General features: G+C 37.8%; 1 protein-coding gene across 8 annotated transcripts in view; it reads left to right on the top strand.

The window, feature by feature from the left end:
- SEMA5A (semaphorin 5A) overlaps positions 1-14,616 on the top strand; it is a 365,023-nt gene that overhangs the window by 232,087 nt on the left and 118,320 nt on the right. The window lies entirely within an intron of this gene.

Below are 14,616 nucleotides of genomic sequence, written 5' to 3'. Positions count from 1 at the left end.
GTTTGCAATGTCTTTGTTTATATTATATTGTGAACTCAAGTTTTGGTGTCTGTTTCCTATTATTCTTTGAAGGTGTGAAGCCTACATGCTCTTGAGGGAGTGAACGGTTGGAAATTCTATAAACAGGACTTCACAAGTTTCTCTTTTATTCTTTTTATGTAGTTCAGGGTACAATCTTGCCCAAGATAAGATGGTTTAGGATCCTCTGAGATAAAAGTAACTCTACAAATAGCAAATACAATTACTGCTATTGCTATTTCTGACTTTTCTGCTCACAAATATTTTATTACCTTTCCTTTTCATTTCATTTTTAAGTAATTCATTACGCAGTTTTACACCCTGCCTTATTATTGGTCCATTTATATGTGAGCTTAGCAATGAAAGAAAAATAAACCTCTATCTAAAATTGCCTTGGTTAGAAGTATCGCTTTCTTGGTTCAAAATTTCAAGCTTCTTAAAAATAGCGAGGGTGTCAGAAAACTGTTTTTGCAGAACAAGGATGTCCCCAGCTGAGACTGAAATACGAGGCTGGAGTAACATGTTTAGAGCCTCATGGCATAAGACTTAGGGTAGTTCTCAAATACTTAGTCCCATGCACATTAGTAGAGGATAGGTCATCAAAGCAATGGTTTGTTAATGATGTGCATAGTTTGTCTCACAGCGAGTAGGCACCAAATATGATAAATTTAGGGAAAGAATCTGTTGAGCAACAAGAGGAAAAAAAATCCTCATCCTATTTATTTGATCTTGCAATCAATGAAGTAAATTTCAAAATTGTCATTGATTCAGTAGAAACTGGATCAATCCTTTTAATTACTAGAATTATTCTTTACTAATGAAAATTGTATATTCTGTAGCTTATCATTTATCAAGAGCCCAAGAAAAATGTGCATTGTGATTCAATATATGATTTAATTTTCCCTTGAAAGCATGATACCATTTTTCAGAGAAGATTAATTCTTTTGATTCTGAAGAAATTTCATAGTAATTTGGTGCATTCAGGTGAGACTATTTCTTTGCATATTATCCTTGTAGCTTTCTCATTGTGCTCCTTGAAAGATAGGCAGCAATATAAAAGCTTTTAATAAGTTAAAACTGTGCTTGGATTTGAACAATTGTAGTCAAAACAGCCTGCTGGTTGGTAAATCAAAGCGTTTTAAGTTAAATCATGCCAATACTAAATGCTGTTTATATTGTAGAGGTCTCCTGACAGAAAATGAATTACAGAAACATGTACTGAGTTGGTTTTATATGAATAGACTATCACTGCATTGTGGGATATTTACATTATAATAGCAGCACTGAGAATGGTGTCATTTGTCATAATTCTGATTGTCTTCAGTTTTCAGTTTCCCTTACTGTGTTTCCATTTATGTTTGATTCAGTAAGAAAGGATCTAAAACTTTACTCATGGTTCATTAATAAATTGTGTTCAATGAAGGTTCTAGGTTCTTTCTATGCATCTTTCTTGCTGCTAAAAAGATATAGCTCCTATACTCCTTATGATGTATGCTTGCCTTCCACTTTTATTCTTCTCTGTACCTGTGGGTTTGGTCATTCATGGAAGTAGCATACTACTTTAGCTGGATCTTCAGTCTGACTCCAGCGCATGCTTTTATGTAATCGGAGAGTGTATGTTTTATAAGTGTGAGAAGACGTATGCTAAAAAAAACAGCTAACCATACAGTGTTCTTGAAGTTTTCTTGACAGAGCAATTCTATTTCACTTCTATTTCACTGAATCACAGTGGTTTTTGCTAACATTCCTTCTGCCCTCTCCCCCCAACTGAGTGTAAGTACTAAGCTTTATTTTCCAAGAAATATTAATATTTACTTTTCAGAAAAATTACCTTTTTGGTAGATTTTGAAATTACCACACACATGTTTATATATAAATACCATACCTACAATACTTAAGGGTAGTTTAAAAATCCCAAGGTATACCAAAATACACAGTGTAATTTACTTAAAATCTTATGATTTGGGGAGAAAGGCAGTATTTTTATGTTCTTTGGGGTGCAGGTCATAATTTTAATTTCATTATATTGGTAATAATGCAGCATCTTAGTTCTCCATAGTCCTATCTTTGCTTGTGTAGAAACTGTGGAGCAGTTAGCTTTGAGTTTGCGTCCTAAACTACATGTGCTAGAAGATTACTGAGAACACCACTGCTTCTCTAAATAACAGAAACTAAAAGGCAGCAGCCTTAACTTTGGAAATAAACAATAACTTTGGAAGCACACCAAGTTTAATAGTTTTGAATTTATCCTTACTCCTGCATACAATGTCATCTACCCCAAGCTCCTAACACCATGAAGCGTGTCTATGTTTGGGAGAGGTGGAAGAGTGGGGTTACAGTCACTACCAGACTGAGAAAGGTTGTCATTATTGTATCTTTTCTGATTTAATTTACTTGCATTATTAAAAGTGGTGGCAAATTAAATTTGGAGTTAAATTTTTGCCGCAATGCTCCATCTTCAAAAAAAGCCAAAGGAACAATCTGGGGAACAACAGGCTGGTCTGCATTCAGTCCCTGGAAAAATCAAGGAGCACACCTCCTTGGAGCACACTTCTGTGGGCACATGATGGAGAAGGAGGTGATTGGGAACATTCAGTATGGATTTCCCAAGGGTGAATCACACCTGACCAACCTGATTACTTTCTGTGGTAAAATGACTGGATTTGTGCATGAGGAGAGAGTAGTACCTCAACTTTAGCAAAGCTTTTGACACTGTCTCCCACAATGTTCATATATCCAAATTAGGATGTATGGTCTGTATGGGTGGACAACCGTGTATGTTGGATGTATAAAACCTGCTTGGATGTCAGGATCAGAGGGTAGTTGTTAATGGGATGTATACAAGTGGTAAGGAGCCGAGTACTGTCCTGTTTAACATTTTAATCAACGACCTGGACGAGACAACAGAGTGCGCTCTATCAAGTGTGCAGGCGACACCAGACTGGGGTACCAGTAGTTACACTGGAGTGCAGCACTGCCATCCGAAGGACCTAGACATGCTGGAGGGATGGTCTGTCAAGAACCTCATGAAATTCAACAGGTGCAAATATGAAGTCCCAAATCTGGGAAAGACTAACTCTATACAATGATTGAGGCTGGGGACTGACGCTCTAGGAAACAGCTCTGCTGAAAGGACGGGGACTTTGGTAGACAGGATGCTGAACATGAGCCAAGAGCATGCCCTCGCAGCAAAGGCGGCCAACAGCGTCTTGGGCTGTATTAACAGGAACACAGCCAGTAGATCAAGGGAAGAGATCAATACACTTTAGACCACATCTAGTTTTGTCCTCCCTCCAGTACAAGAAGGACGTTGATAAACTGGAGCAAAATTCAGTGGAGGGTTACCTTCTGTTGGGGGCTGGAGCACCATGCCCTAGGAGGAGAAGCTGAGGGAACTGGCCTTGTTCATCCTGGAGGAGAGAAGGCTTCGGGGGGGTGTCTAGTAACAGGCTGCAAATACCTACAGGGAGTTTACATGAAGAACAGAAGCGAGGTTCTTCACAATGGTGCATGGTGGGAAGACAAGAGACAACAGGCAGAGAGTTACAGACTGGATATAAAGAAAAACTTTTTTCATTCCGAGGACAGTCAAGCACTGGATCGGATTTCCCAGAGAGGTTGTGCAGTCTCCATCCTTGGAGGTTTTTAAGACTAGACAGCAACCCAGTCTATGTTATAGCTAGCTGTCCTTTGAGCAGGAGGTTGGACTTGAGACCTCCTCATGTCCCTTCTAACCTAAATTATCCTCTGTCTGTTGTATGCCTGTACAATGTGCAAACTGGTTGGGCTAAATTACATTTTTACTCAACCCTGTGATAATAGCTATCATTGTACTTTCTGCTGCCAAAAGGGAAGTGCATTCAACTCTAATAGAAGTACTGGCAGTAAGTAATTTACACCTACTGGTGTAAAGCAGGATGGATCCAACTCATGCTGTATGAGATGTACTCTCCATAACTTTTGTAGTTATAATTCATTACAACATTTTTACAAAAACTGTATTTTAAAATGCACAAAGATGATTCAATGGAAAGGTTGGCATATAGATTGGACTGAATACAAATGAATGCTCTGCTGTCTTTGTTACTCAAAGCAAAAATCCGATTCTTTGAAGCAGATGGGTAGTAGTTAAGAGAAAATTCTCTCTTCTTCCCCCTGCCACATTCACTTGCCTATCCACCCTGTTATTAGAATACAAATATTACGAAGAGAATAACCCTGACAGTATGAAAGTGTAATCTAATTTCATTAAACCTTAAATAGATATAATATTACTCAAAGGGACACTGGGAGTAAGCAAACAAATGCATTAATGTACTGTGTTAACAGTCTTCATTTCCTAAACCTTTGCCAAGTCATCATTCTGCTAGGAGACTCTGATGTGCTGAGATTTAACAGCTACTGCTCACATCAAAAACTATACTTTAGTACTTTGGAAACACATCTTAATCTTTTGCTGCACTGACTTCTAACACAGAATTAAGGGATATATCAATTCCTGCACATTTCGTGTTGCTTAGAACTAGCAGTGCTTAGAACTAGCAGTGCTGCTGGCTTTAGGCAGGCAGAAATCCCTGAAACAATTTTCAGTTATACAGAAAGGAAAGTCAAGGAAAGCATTCACAGAAGTTCTGAACTAAAAATCATCTATAATACTAAGTTAAAAGTAGAGCAAGCTAGAGAACAACCCAATATTCTGACAACTTTTCAAGTTTAAAAGACTTTACTTCCTTCATTAGAAAAAAATCAAAGCAAAATGGTGCTACGTATGTCATAGTTTTGTTTCCCTCCCTTTTGTCCCTTTTTTCCCTCTCCCATTTGTTTCTCATTTTTATTTCTCCCTTTCAATTTAAATGCCTAGGTGTCCCGTGGTTAAAAACATTGCCAATACCAAAAGGTCTTCAAAGCATTTTTCAGAAAACAGGATGCTGCAACAAGAGCAAGTAGCCCTTATTTAAAGGACTGTTGCAAAATGTATTGATTTATTAGAATGAATAAGACAATTATTAGGTATGGTGTCTAGTTTGAAGGTATTCTGAAAACAGTTTCTGGTTGCTGTTTCTTGGGAGTTCAGAAAAGGTAATATTTGCACTGTCTGAAAAGAAACTTTAAGGCTGTATTTTAAAAATTACTTGGTGGAAGACTCCCATGTTTTCTCTGTTCTTCATTCCCAGTGGACAGAGGATGTCCCCTCCATATCCTGAGTAGAAACAGTATATGCCCAGTGGTGGATCTTGATTCTTGGGATGTATAGTTTAGCATTGGTGAAACTGGGGTAAGGCTGACCTATAAAGAGAGTATGAAACCTGAAGAAAGACTTATTGTTGGCTACATTGCATGTCTCTAAGGAGTGGGTTGTTCGCTGAACTGAACCTGAATTTTTATGCCATAAAGCCAGGTTTTATCTGAGGCTTAAAGATGACTGGAGAATGTTAAAACAGGTTTTGAGCTTCCCTGTCCAATAAGTTCTAGAAAGTGTTTTTCCCTGCTCTTAAGGCCTCGCAATTACAGGTAGCAATGCAGAGAATAATGATAAAAATAATTCTGATGAAACACAAACAGCAGTTACTATGAAGAAGTGGAGAGGTTTCATGAAGAAATTTCAAAAGATATTTTTTGAAAATGCAGATTTTTTTTCATACATTTGCCCTTAGAAGGGTTCTAACAGGTAATAAATCTCCACAAATGTAACATTTTTCTCATGAAGCCCCAATGCTACATATTATCCAGAAACCAGTCTCAACCTCATGAAGTGATTTGGAAGTTTGCATGAAACTCAGTTTGGGAATGCTGTCAAAACAGTTTGTATTTCTCCTGTTTGTCTTACTAGATGGGAGCAAATTGATCAAAGTAGTGCACGATTTGATTCCTCTGTGATTTTTGTTACAGTTCTATCTTTTTCCTTTTGTTTTTGTAATCAATACACGACACTTTTTGCCAGGGAACAACCCAAGGTCTTAAGGAAAAAAGTTGTGCGTGTTTTTGCTTAAAAATCTCAGATGAAATATTGTCATTTTCCTGGGAGACTACAGGTTCTGATCAAAGTGTGCAGCTTTCACAGTTTAATGTGCATGGTGTCATAATATATGTAGTAATGTGAAGTTACAGACCTTAAAATTGTAAGCAAAAACATATGCTTATATGTGTTTCATACATGGTGAAGAGAGCAACAGAGCTTAAATTGACTGCATTTTTTCCAATTTGGTGCTGTTTCTGACTGTTATCTCAAGTGTGTTGAAGTCATTGGAAGTAATCTGCAGATAATTTTTGTAGAAAGGAACTATAGGCTTTTCCTCTCAGTTTGAGAAGCACCTTTTTAGTCTAGACACTACAGTATAAATGCAATAATAATAATGATCAAAGTAGCTGTAATTTGAGTCACAAGTCAAGTATGAAAGTGGTAGGTAGTTTATTTGTATGTATTAATACTTTCTAGTTCAAAAACAGAGAAACAGGGAAATCAGTGTGCAGATGGGTAATGGGCATACACACTGTGGCAGGCAGTCGTCACTTTTTAAAACTATTTCTCTTCTGTTGTAACAGAAAACATGGTTGCTTTGTTTCTTATGCCTTTCCTTGATAAAGGTATAGTGTGCTTTTACACAGTTGTAAAGCACCCCTGCAATGGTTTTAAAACTACTTCCCTGTAACTTCTTATCGTTCTGGTCTTATGCGATGTCATTTTAAGAGGCTTGAAGCAAGGACAGTCATCAATTACTCTGCTGTCTAAAACTGGTGCATGTTGGAAGACACCTGTCCTAACAGCAACATGATGATCTTAACATTTGTTTAAAAAAATCAAGCCATAAACCATAAAATTAATAACCTTATTCTCTGCTCCTTTTGCAGTGGCCACTACCTCTGATAAAGGAAAACCCCAGCTGAATGAATACTTTGTTTATATTATTAGTCTTTCCAGGAAACATTTTGCTGCGAAGTTTAAAAAAAGATTTAAAAGATTGCTTGGTTTTGTCTTCAAGAGTCTAATGTTCACTCTGGGATTTATGCTAATGTTACTAAGAATGCTTGCTATATACTCCTGCTAGAATATTTATGTTATTTTCCATGTAAAATATCATTAAAGACAAAGAAGGATAGTGTAAAGCATAGCTGGTTTGGTATGTAATTTAAACACAGAAATGTTGATTTGCCACTGCCTTGTGTATTGTGTCATCTGTACTGGGCAAAGTGGCTTTAAAATGTTACCAAATGAGAATGGTCATGTCTAAAGTCCAGGCTGCATAGTTATAAATGATACTATAGGGCTCCAGAGAATCAAACCCAGCATTTTAAATGTCCAGTAGTACTGATTTCCCTTGGCTTTATCACTGTGTGTAGATATAAATCATTCTGCCACCTCCAGTTGGAGAGTGCTAAAGAGGTTTCTTACTAAATAGATGGCTCTAACTAGAGCTGGTTAAATTATTCATTGGCAGCCATTTATACGTGAGAATCGTAGCCCTTTGTTTGGTTCACAAACTACCCACCACTTATTTGTAGTCATTTTTTGTTATTATAATCAACCCATAAACAGGTAATGATTTTTATTAGTTTGTTGCTGATACTTGCTTATATAGTTTGTTTGTATTTTAGATAGCATGTTCATGAATAGCCTGCTGCAAGTAGACGGCATTTGTATTCTGTTCTCTCGTGGGACAAATTTAAGTAGGAGAAGCCCTTTTCTTCTGTTCACAAATTATCATAATGTCTTTATAATTGCCCAGCTCAATCAGATAAAGACTATAAATAAATGTCCAAAGAACATACGATGTGTGCACTTCTGTGCCGCCACTGGAAGTCGGAATTGCTGCAAGAAGCAGGTACTGGCTGAAGAACAGCTGGCTCTGTTTGCATGGGAGCAAGGCTAACGCGCGGGCCAGGGAGGGAAAGATTGTGAAGAGCTGGAGGCAATGTCTCAACCGTCCATTAAAAAGAGACCAGCTCCTCTTTATCACGGTGATGCTGAGCTTTCAAATCCCGTTTGACTACTTTATAAACTTAGAACAGCCAAATTGCCTTTCCTTCTTCCTGTCTAGTTTTTTTGGAACTATCACCTCTTCTTCCTGGCAGGGAAACTAGGCTTCGTAACACCTACATTCATTTGTTATTAGATAATTCTAATGCACAGAATGTGAAGCCGCGAGTGAGAAGGGGCATCCTACATGGTACTCACTGTTGTCCTGCTGTCTTCAAAGCTAAGGTATCTATTAGCATCTAAGCCTATATTCAAATCTCTTGTTTTGCCCCTGCTAGCATGCAGTGCCGGTCAACAGGCTTGGTCCTAATTTTGAAATCAGCTGTTGGAATTAGCCTTATCTCGGGGTGAAGTTTGACCTTTGAACTGTGTAACTCTTGCGTGAGTACACAGTTAGTGTTCAGGACTCTCCTGAGAGATGTGGGGAGGAAGCCTTCCCTTTGAAGGGACTTGGCTGTATCAGAACTTTTCAGAAAGGATTAGGTAACTTGCACATTGCTGAGCACTGTGAACATCTTTAGAATATTCTGCAAGGCCTTTTACTTTTAAAAAGCCTTTCATTTAAGGTGGACATACTTAAGAGTGACTCAGTAAACCCCTGCCAACCAGAGAAAGTGGAATAGTTAAATCATGGGGAGAAAAAAAAGTCCAAACCCTATATGAAACTCGTCTTTGACCCTAAAAAAAAAAAAAAGAAATGTTGGGTCACAAACATGATGATATTATATGTAGGATATTCAGTGTGAGCTGTCAGTAAAGCAATCGTTAAATGGGATATTCTACTGAACTCCTGTTTTTCTTAACGTTTATGAGCTTCTTCATTCTGTAGCCTTTTCCCCAGTAAACCTCAATAAATCCAAATGTTTACAACTAAGCAAATACAAGCAGTGCCGCTAGTAATCAACGGGGGTTTTCCCCAATAGTATTTGTGGATTTTTTTTCCTTGTGTTTACCCAGCTCTGGTCATAGGACATGACAAATCTTCATAAGCTGAAGAATTTCTCAGTAAAGATACGCCTTATTTACTTTGTTCTGTGACTCGTAAGAGTCATCAAAATGTGAAGATGTGTTATTCCAAATACCGTGGCCTTTGTGTGAGGAGTCCTATAACCTGAAGGAAGATTCACAGAAAGATAGATTAGGTTCCACACGCATTTTACTGTATCAAGTCACTGGGTAAGAGTCATAATATTTGGAGCAGAGACTCACTTATCTATAGATTCATTCTTCTAGTTTTTATTTATTTTTATTTTTCTTTCTTATCCCATGAATCTTGGAAATTTGGTTCTACAACTGCACACCTTCAGGAGGAATAGGCATGATCACAACCAACATAGTGGTTAGATCACTTGCCTAGGAGATAAGATCTGATTTTTAACTAACAAGCTGTGTGAGATTTCCTGGTTATTGCCAGATGCCCCAACTCCTAGACTATTATATAAAGAATATAATGTCATATGATTATATATATTATATACTGTGGTTATTACTGCTTTAATGTCCTAGAGTAGTGAGATGAATATCTTCTGGTGAGGGGTTTTTAGGTTCATGTCTCTAATCCCAACTTTGCTTCTGTCTCTTGTCCATTTACTTCCTAATTTACATTAGATTAGAAAGAAAATCATTCTTTCCTTCTGTATTTCTGAACAAAAGCTATGCTTTATGCTGAAATTGCTGCTGAAGTTCCATGCACATCATACTGGATTTGAACTGGATATATGTACTGGATTTGGCTCATTTGGGACTGAGGCACAGGGGCATGTACTACTGTCGTGGTTTAACCTCAGCCAGCAACTGGGCACCACACAGCTGCTCGCTCACTCTCCCCTCCCCCTGTGGGATGGGGGAGAGAATTGGAAGAGTAAAAGTGAGAAAACTCGTGGGTTGGGATAAAAACAGTTTAATAATGGAAATAAAATAATTATTAATAATAGTAATAAGAATAAGAATATACAAAGCAAGTGATGCACAATGCAATTGCTCACCACCCGCCGACCGATGCCCAGCCAGTCCCCGAGCAGCGGCCCCCCCGGCCAGCTTTCCTCCAGTTTATGTACTGAGCATGACGTCACATGGTATGGAATGTCCCTTGGGCCAGTTTGGGTCAGCTGTCCTGACTGTGCCCCCTCCCAGCTTCTTGTGCACCTCCAGCCTTCTCAGTCGGTAGAGCATGGGAAGCTGACAAGTCCTTGACTAGCGTAAGCACTACTTGGCAACAACTGAAACATCGGTGTGTTACCAACATTATTCTCATCCTAAATCCAAAACCCAGCACTGTACCAGCTACTAGGAAGGAAATTAACTCTATCCCAGCTGAAACCAGGACAACTACGCAAACTGCAAATGAGTTTGAGTAGAGGATAGTCCCAGAAACTTTCTAGTCAGCCAAGTTTATGGTGCTTCTGGATCTGTACAGTAGTCAGTTGTCTTTCTGACACTTCTAATGAAAACATAGCCACATATGACTCAGTTAAGAGATCAGGCAAGGTTTATTGTGGGTTATTATCTGAGAAGTAGTTTTCTCCACTTGTGCATGTAAGTGCTTCTTTGATCTAGGCACTGGAAAATTTATGCAGTGGGAAAACACTATCATATTCATAGCATGTGTTAGGTAGTACAAGGTATTTATTATTGTGGTGGCATGAAGGAAGGCAATAAAAAATAATAGGAGCAGTAAGCACTCCCTGTCCGGTCAGAACCGATCAGAGTTAATACATGTCAACTTTGGGAGACTGGCAGGGATCCAGGGCCTGTATTTGATAGTAATTTTATCCTTTGTGTACAGTGTGACATTCTTCACTGCTGCTCCGTGTCAGATAGCAAGCTTTAAATCGTAAGAACCATTTCATCTTGTGATTAATATCTATGTTTATTATCTACTCTACTATTTTAGTTAGAGGTTACACATTTCTTTAGAGGCACTCATCTCCACTATCTGAGAAGTCCAGTCCTACCTACTGATTAAATATTTTAGCAGGTCTCTCCAAAATTGGAATGTTTTCTCTTCCTGAGAAGAAGCTTCTGGGAAATTAATATAGACTTTTTTGTTTGTTTGTTTCATTGTGAATTGTCTTACCCAGTAGCAACCTTCTAGTTTTATTTCATTTTCTTTTCAGAATCCAGGATATCGAAATTATGCATCTCTTGACAGGTGTAATGTTTCCCACTCAGAGCCATAAGAATTCTTGTGTCTTCTTTGCCTCAGGGCTTCAGGTTTTGTGTAGGTATGTGTGATTTTTAGTACAGTAAAAGCTGGATGTTGCCAGCACGAGTGGCTGTAATTACAATATATTGCCAAATGGGCATTCTCTAGAATAGGTGTTATTCACGTGTAGCTCTTGATATTGACTCTGTTTAGTTATCATCTAACTGGCCTTAGGCAGTAAATTTTTTTCATGTTTGGCAATAAGAGTGTTGACAGTCACACTCTTCTCAACCACCTGTGTCTGAACTGCAGCCTAATTTGTCCTAATTTATGTCTGTAAGTATTAAACTAGATGGCTCACTTCAAGTACAACCTTAAGTACAGCCCTAAGCAATCCTCACATAATTGTTTCTTATGATCATGTGTTGATTTAAAAGGAGAATTCATATCCAATGGACCAAAATATTTAAGACTCCTAAAAACATCTGTTAGGATTCTTGGTAAAGGTAGTCTCATAGCACATGCTCACAGGTTAATGTGTATATTGGCAGGATCTGTTTCATTCAAATACAGTAACTATGATCAAAGGCAATAAATATGTACATTTTGTTTTGGCTTTAGGTTTGATGCACCAACATAGTCTTGATATTCTATTTCATTTTGAACCTGATGTTGTTGAAGTGCATTCCTTTTCTGAGCTGGAAGAATGTGTCTTTTTCCACGCCAAGTTACTTCAGTCTGATGCAAGACAAAAAAAAAAAATTTATACTGGTCTTCTTTAAGGATGCTGGCTTCATTTGTCATGATCCTTGTAAATCCTTTTTATTACTGAGTACCTTTATAGACAGAACTCAGGTAAATTAAATACAAATTCAAAATGAGATTATTGCTTAGTAAGATCAAGAACTTTGTGTTTGCTGTTATTATGAATCATGCCTTTGCTCTGTATTGCCTACCTGAGATTTCCTGATACCTCCACAAGGAAGAAAAAGAGAACGAGTGTGGGGTATTAGAGCCAAACTTGAAATTGTTGTCAGTCACCTGTTTGCCAAGTCCTGAGAAACAACTTTCCGTTCTCAAACTCATTAAAGCCTCATCTAAAGATTTTATGCGGTAATTTTAACCATATCCTCTCTGCATGAACAGCATTTCTTAAACCAATGTTAGTATCTAAAGTATTGTTATATGTTTGAATTCTCACATTTTAATATAACTTTCTGAAGGGGATATAAATGGTGATACTTGGTATGGGGACATGATCAAGTAGCCGTGCCTTGAGCAAATCTGATACACTTCCATGGGATTATCCTCTGCAATGAACACAGCAACACGAGAGAGAAAGGTCACTCATATGGGGTATGTAGAGCTGAGGTTCTCTTGGGCTTCAAAGTTCAAAGCCATCTTGTCCACTTCCTTGTTGAATGCTTGATCCAGGAGAAAAGGGGCTGCTGTGGATGGGGAGGAGCCCTCCCGGATCCACTCACTGACAGTGTTTTAATCTGCATGCAGAGCGCGTGGTTCATCTGGCCTGCAGATACAGGAGCACAGCAGTTCACAAGCCAAGCAGGTAGAGAATTCAGCTAGAGAGATGATGCCTTGCTCCCTGCTGCAAGGACTATTAAAATATTTTTCCAATGCCTTTTTAAAGAAGCAGTAAGTCCTCCCTGAAACTCCCTAAGGACGTGGAAGGTACCTATTGCTTGCAGGGCATAAAATCACATCAGAAGCTGCTGAGAGTAAGGAACAGGTGTTTTTCACAGGCTCAGTATATTGCTTATCTCTCTCACCCAGCTCTTTGATACTCTTCCCCACTGGTGAATGTTAACACGACTCTCAGAGACTTCATGATTTTTCTTGGCTGCAGCCGAGACTTTTCTGTCTTTAGTTCAGCTGTCTCCTATGCATCGAGGGAGAATAAGGTTACTGCCTGTCACTGGTTTTGAATTTGTCAGCGTGCAAGAAAACAGCATAACGAAAGAGGTTTTAAATCTTCAGAAAGAAAAGGTACCTGTTAAAGTATCTATATTAAGATGTTATAGTTACATAAAACAGTTTTACAAAAAGTGAAGTTTTAAGTTTTAATTTTTTTCCCTTTAGATGGTATTATTGTCCTGAATACCAGTTTCACACATGAAGTCTTAAGAGAGAGAAAGCTGTCGATTGAACCCAGATCTCGCAAGTCTCCAAATTGATCCATAAGAGCAATTTCTTTATTAAAACTTTTATCATTGAAAACTAATTAAATGAGATTGCAAATAAAAGATCATTAAAAGTACCGCTTCATAAAGTCTTAAAATAACTAATGCTTTATGTCATGTAAATAAAAGTAATGTACCACAGATTGAAATGTTAATAAATGGGTTTTTATCGACTATAGCCTGTTAAGGAACTGTAGCTGCTATATGCTATATGCTTTTGCTTATACATATTCTAAAGATATGTGTTAGTTCTGAGTCAGTTGAGTGCATGAACTGTTACGGATCTGTTCAGCTCCTCCAAATCAGAAAAAAAATTATGAACTTCTATCTTATCTCTCTCAGTCACATCTTTGGCAAGCTGAAAATCTCTTATAAGATTGAAAATGGAAAAGTAGTAAATAAAGGTGTGAACAATGACCATGATTCATGAAAAATACATGTATTTTGAGACTGTTGAAATTACTTGGTTTCTTTTGTGAGGCAGGAAGAAACATCTGTTTTAGATCTAGGGAGGGTAAAATTTTGCCACTAGTGTATATGAGCTTCAATCTAACAAGCTGAGGAAAAGGGGTGATTTGCTTTGATATTCTTTCTTTGTGAAGAAAACAGACCTAATTGATGTGGAGGCTGAGACATATAATTCAGCATGTGTTTTGTTGTTTAGCATGGGGTTTTGCTTAAACTTCTAGAGAAGACCAAAGGGAAAGCAGAAAAAAGAGATTTCGGTTTTAGGAGTTAGCAGCTTCAAGTTTGTAGGCATAGTCTTTCAAAAAAAGGCATGCTGCTTTAGTTTAGCTGCTAGTTGCTTTGCATTTTAGTCTCAAATAAATCTGAATTTCCCTTAGAACTTGAATTACCTATTTATTTGAAAGGTTTTTGAATAAATCTGACTGGAGCTGGCTTTAATTTCCAATTCAACATAGGTGGCATGAAATGGCCACTGGGGGATGGTACACGAATTGTACGATTTTCTAATAATACATTTTTGATTCATAGGAAACACTGCTAGTGGAAATCTTAATTGTACCAACTTACAGTCTCTTTTAGTTTAAGGAGCGGTAGATGTTTTCTGTGTTAAAGAGGTTTTTAACTCTTTTCATGGTAATTACTAGAAGAAGCCTTTGCTGATTCGACTGCAAATTTAATATTTCCTTGATGCTTTTGAGATTTTGTAATACATGGGAATTAAGTCTACTGGGGATAGAAGTGTTCTAAAGAATGCATTATGTTTAAGAAGCTTTCTTTGGAAAACAATAAAGATAGGATTAAGATGGCAGTTG

The sequence above is a fragment of the Aptenodytes patagonicus genome, chromosome 2, assembly GCF_965638725.1.
Source record: "Aptenodytes patagonicus chromosome 2, bAptPat1.pri.cur, whole genome shotgun sequence".
NCBI lineage: Eukaryota > Metazoa > Chordata > Aves > Sphenisciformes > Spheniscidae > Aptenodytes > Aptenodytes patagonicus.
Note: the sequence above shows the minus strand (reverse complement) of the source record. Positions and strands in the feature narration are given on the sequence as shown.